The sequence below is a fragment of the Bos indicus x Bos taurus genome, chromosome 7, assembly GCF_003369695.1.
Source record: "Bos indicus x Bos taurus breed Angus x Brahman F1 hybrid chromosome 7, Bos_hybrid_MaternalHap_v2.0, whole genome shotgun sequence".
NCBI lineage: Eukaryota > Metazoa > Chordata > Mammalia > Artiodactyla > Bovidae > Bos > Bos indicus x Bos taurus.
Window position 1 is genome coordinate 93,236,449 of NC_040082.1, and position 5,851 is coordinate 93,242,299.

General features: G+C 47.4%; 1 pseudogene; it reads left to right on the forward strand.

Moving 5' to 3' along the window:
- Positions 1-2,364: 2,364 nt before the first annotated feature.
- LOC113896340 lies at positions 2,365-4,719 on the forward strand (annotated as a pseudogene).
- The last annotated feature ends 1,132 nt before the right edge of the window (positions 4,720-5,851 follow it).

The window sequence follows — 5,851 nt, forward strand, 5'->3', positions numbered from 1 at the left end:
ATGAATGTTGGGGTACATGTGTCTCTTTTGACTCTGGTTTCCTCAGTGTGTATGCCCAGCAGTGGGATTTCTGGGTCGTATGGCAGTTCTAGTTCCAGTTTTTTTAAGAAGTCTCCACACTGTTCTCCACAGTGGCTGTACTAGTTTGCATTCCCACCAACAGTGTAAGAGAGTTCCCTTTTCTCCACACCCTCTCCAGCATTTATTGTTTGTAGACTTTTTGATGGCAGCCATTCTGACCAGCGAGACATGGTACCTCATTGTGGTTTTGATTTGCATTTCTCTGATAATGAGTGATGTTGACCATCTTTTCATGTGTTTGCTGGCCATCTGTATGTCTTCTTTGGAGAAATGTCTGTTTAGTTCTTTGGCCCATTTTTTTGATTGGGTCGTTTATTTTTCTGGTATTTTCTTTCTTCCTTCCTTCTTTTTTAATTCAGCTCTCTGCTGCTCCATCCCAGAGTCTCTGCTTCATCACATCTGGGAGCAAGGCCTGAGACTCTGCATTTCTAGTAGTAATTCCCCAGGCGCTGCTGCTGCTTATGGTCCAAGGATTCATTTTCTCATGCTGAAAACCACTGGTCAAGCCTGGTGAGGTGGAGAAGCTTTCTGAGACTTGATAGGAGGGTCCTTATTACAGATAGAGGCCTGGGTTGACCCCTTGGCAGAAATGCATAGACACTACCCCAGACTCTGCCATACTGGGTTTCAGATTTCTTTCTCTTCCTATTAATAGTGCCTATAATGTGGGCTGAGGAGGCAGTGCTCCCATGAAAGGCAGTTCTGAACTAAATGACACTACAAAGCCCAGACTATCCCATTTTTAAGCTGGAAGAAGACAGAGTGTTCCAGCCATCTGCCTGATACAGCAGCACGGGGTCTGCTTCTCGTGGTTTAGTTTCCCCTGTGGTGGCCCTGAGCTGTAACGAAGACAGTACAGACTGGACGTCCATGGGCCCTGGGGGTGACACAGTGGTGAGGTGCTAGGACTTGTGGTAAGGGTTTTGTCTGTGACTTGCCTATATCACTCACACCAGGGTCAAGGTGACTTAAGTTATTTTACAGTGTCTTTTCTTTTTTCTCACTTTTTGATTTCTCTACCTGAGATATCCTCTGAGGCGACGTTGAACTTTACCTCATTTCTCTTCCAACTTAATCCAGTCCCTTTGTGTATTTTAATGTTTCTATAAAGCTTTCTTTAATGTCTACTGCTTCCCAGGTGGCGGTACTGGGAAAGAACCTGTTTGCCAATGCAGGAGACAGAAGAGACTCCGGTTCAATCCCTGGGTCTGGAAGATCCCCTGAAGCGGAAGAATGGCAAACCACTCCAGTATTCTCTCCTGGAGAATCCCATGGACAGAGGAGCCTGGAGGGTTACAGTCCATAGGGTCACAAAGAGTCGGACACGACTGAAGCAACTTAGCATGCACCCAACGTCTACTGCATAGCCAACAGATTCTTCAGCGTCTGAGCCACCAGGGAAGCCCTCTTTGTACATTTAATGTTGTCTAAAACATTAAAAAAACTGGATGTATGGATGTGACAGCTGGACTGCGAAGAAAGGTCCGTCTAGTCAAGGCTATGGTTTTTCCTGTGGTCATGTATGGATGTGAGAGTTAGACTGTGAAGAAGGCTGAGCGCCGAAGAATTGATGCTTTTGAACTGTGGTGTTGGAGAAGACTCTTGAGAGTCCCTTGGACTGCAAGGAGATCCAACCAGTCCATTCTGAAAGAGATCAGCCCTGGGATTTCTTTGGAAGGAATGATGCTAAAGCTGAAACTCCAGTACTTTGGCCACCTCATGTGAAGAGTTGACTCATTGGAAAAGACTCTGATGCTGGGAGGGATTGGAGGCAAGAGGAGAAGGGGACGACAGAGGAGGAGATGGCTGGATGGCATCACTGACTCGATGGACGTGAGTCTCAGTGAACTCCGGGAGTTGGTGATGGACAGGGAGACCTGGCGTGCTGCGATTCACGGGGTCGCAAAGAGTCGGACACGACTGAGCGACTGAACTGAACTGAAAACAACCTGGAACCTGCTTTGGTGTTGGGCTAAAATAATCTAGTACATCACTGGCTCTTGTATTTCTGGGAACATTTAGCAAACAATAGAATGTTTTTTAAAATTCAGCTCCCTGATCCATATGTGTCATCAGTTTGCCCTTCTCCAATCTCTTTATCATCAATAATTGTCATTAATATTTTTTTCTTTCTTACTTCTCTTCCTCTATATCTCCCTCTTTTTCTGCCTCTATGATGGCCTTATTGATGATCACAGCACTCTATCGTACCTAATACTGTAGGAAACAGCCTTTAATCTATTAACCCCTTTCTCTCCTGAAGCTGAGAAGCGCGGAGGCGAGATGACTCCGTCTCCCATCCCACTCAAAGAGCGCTCTGGCGAGCAGTCCGTGGATCGCTGTAAAGATACAGGCGCCACCCAGCAGTCCGGCGAGAAGGACCGCGTCAGGGATAAAGCTCGGAAGCGGCTCAAGGCCTCGGGCGGTAGCAGCAGCTCAGGGGCTCGGTCCCGCGCGGGCTCCAGCCGCGGCTCCAGCTCGCCCTCAGCATCTGGCCGCTCGGGATGCTCCAGTGGGTCCCGCAGCTCCAGCTCCAGCAGCTCCCCCGGCTCTCCGAGGCCTTGGTGTCCCCGAGATCACAGGCGGCGGTCCGGTTCCAAACCCAAACCACCCGGACAAGACTAGAAGGAAAGGAGACGGCGCAGCCCCGCCCCTAAGCCCACCAAAGTGCACGTAGCAAGGCTCACCCGGAAGGTGACCAGGGAGCACATCTGGGAAATACTCTCCACCTTCGGGAGATATTCTCCACCTTCGGGAGAGTTAGAGCGATCGACCTGCCCAGAGAAAGGATGCGCGCGCATCCGTCTCAAGGCCACGCCTACGTGGAGTTCAAGAATCCGGAAGAGGCTGCGAAGGCGCTCAAGCACATGGAGGGAGAGCAATCGACGCCCAGCAGATCACGGCCACAGCCATGCTGGCCCCCTGGCCCCAGTCACCCCCAGACGACTGAGCCCTCCCCGGAGAATGCTGCCACCGCCCCCTCCACGTGGCACAGGCTGAGGAGGAGCAGGTCGCGTTCCCCTTGGGGCAGGTCCCCCAAGCGCCAGCGACCCCGATCCCCCCGCCGCCGCCGCCGCCACTGGAGCGGCTTCAGCTCCGTCTCCTGCCGAAGGTGAGGGCAGCAGTTGACACGTGTCCTCGAGCAGCAGAGCTCTGGCTGCAGGGGTGTTGCTGGTTTGCGGTTGTGCTTGGAAAGGTGCCCTCTAGTGTTCTGGCTGGAAAACTTCCAAGTTTCTATAGTTCCTGGGAGTCATGTAGCTAGCAAAGCAGCAGGGATGAGCCAGGGGGCTCCAGGTGGAGGGACATCCCCGGCCTGGGAACACGTTTTCCCATGTCCCAAATGAGCTGGGCTGATCTGGTGGCCTGGTCCTGTCGTGATGCCATTCCTGTTATCCTAGCCCTGCTCCCCTGCTAGGGTCCTCTTCTGACCTCTAGGGACAAATGCCCCATGTTATCTGCCCCAAATAGTTCTTTTCACGTGTATACACACACACACACACACACACACACACACACACACACACACACGCACACACTCCACTCCCTTTCTCTGAAATTGGCAAGTTGCGAGCCAGATCTGCCAGGTCATCACAGAACCACCCCTACCGGGGGCAGTTGTGTTGCTGTTCATGGCCCTGCAGGCTACCCTGGCAATGTGTACATTGCTTTTTTGGCTTTTATTGTACAGTCAGTACTATTTATTTTCTCTTTTGGGTTTTGTAACTTCCTGGCATTTTAGATGATGTTGTGGTGGATCTTTGTTGTGTAGAGGTAAATAAACCTAGGAATAGAGTAAAAAAACATCTTTTCTGTCATGAAGATTCAAATACATTGGGGCAAGACTTTGTTCAGTGACATTTTGAACCATGGGTCTTAGTCCACAGCTTGGCATGTAATAGGTGTAAACTCTGTAAACATAAGGATCACATGATTTTCTTTCCAAACTGGGAAATACTGGGTGTTGAAAGGGATTGTGTTAATAATTATGGCAGGACAAGAGGATTAAAATATTTTTATTTTCTCCCTCCAAAAACGTCCTCTGAAGACAGAAGTGATGGGCTGTAAAAGAAAGGGTGCACTGATTAGGTTTACATTTTAAGTAGATTATTATGGTTAGAGTCTTAAATGGATTAAGAGAGAAAGAATGTTAAAATCATAGTGACCGTTGACTGCAGTCTCCCGCCAAAAAGGTGGTATCATGGTATAACTGAGGTTGAGTGACTTTCAGAGAAAACTTTAGAAAGTGTTTTTGGAGATTGAATACTTTCTTTCAACAAAATATATCTGATCCCCTTCTAAAAGCAAAGTGAATAAATAAGTATGAAGAATGTCAGTGTGAACCATTAAAGTCCACATTACTCTTCCCTTCATTGGGTATTCAACTAGGTGAGAAAATCAACATAAAAGGAAGAGATGATAACACATATACAATTCACAATTTGAAAACTAATAGAGAAAATAGAATATTAATTTTGATGACTGATTCTGGAAAGGTCACTCTCTTCAACTGATATGTTTTGCAGGAAGGTAGAAAATCACTCAGGATTGCTTCAAGGGAGACAGGAGCTGAGAGGCCATAGCAGCATTGCTGAGTCTTCGTGGAGATGCTCCTGGAGGTACTTTCCTGGAGCACCTTAGGTTCTCACCAGAGCCAGGACAGTTGAGACCTGCGTTCTTTGCTGAGATCTTTCTCATCTCCTTCAGCTATGGGGAATTGAACTGAAGCAACTGAGTCTGAAACCACAGAAGAAAGTCTGAGGAACTACTGCCAGCAGTAGGGAAAACTTACAGACTGAAACTCTGGTCCAGAAGGCAGTGGAGGAAGTGGAGGTTGAGAGGGCAAAGCTCATATTGAGCTTCTTCCTATTTGCCATGGGCTTCCCTTGTGGCTCAGCTGGTAAAGAATCCGCCTGCAATTCGGGAGACCTGGGTTCAATCCCTGCGTTGGGGAGATCCCCTGGAGAAGGGAAAGGCTACCCACTCCAGTATTCTGGCCTGGAGAATTCCGTGGACTGTATAGTCCATGGGGTCGAAAAGAGTCAGACATGACTGAGCAACTTTCACTCACTGTCTAAATAGCAGAGGATGAGAGCCCAGAGGTAACAGGACAGCTTCGGGTGAATTGTCTCAGTCATGAGTAAACATGCAGTGATGTGGCAGAAGACACCAGAGCAGCTGCAGAGAGCCATTGGTGAGTGGAGTGGATTATTTAAGAACATCACCTGCCTGCAGAGGAAAAACTATATAGAAAATGCCTTTGAGACCGTTTCTTAGCTTAATTATTTTTTTCTAGTGGTCTTTGTCAGAGTGTAGAAGCATCCTTATTTTGATCATGTGAAAACTTTTGCAAGATTTTTCTCAGATATTGAAAAGCTGTTAGCCAGGAGTATGTTGTAATGAGGCATAACATTGTTCCTTAAATTTTAGAGTGTAGTTATAAAGCAGGTGTACATTTATGATTCAATAAAATAATTCTGAAGAAAAATACAGTTGTTTGTCCTCTTTGATTTATACTTTTTTGTACTTTTAATTTTTTTCATAAAAATTTTTTTCTGATTTCATGAGATATCATTGACACACCATTGACATACAGTACTATATATGTTTCGGCTTCCCCCATGGCTCAGTGGTAAAGAATCTGCCTGCAATGCAGGAGTTGCAGGAGATGTTGGTTCAATCTTAAGTCAGGAAGATCCCCTGGAGGAGGGCAGGGCAACCTACTCCAGTATTCTTGCCTGAAGAATCCCATGAACAGAGGAACCTGGTGGGC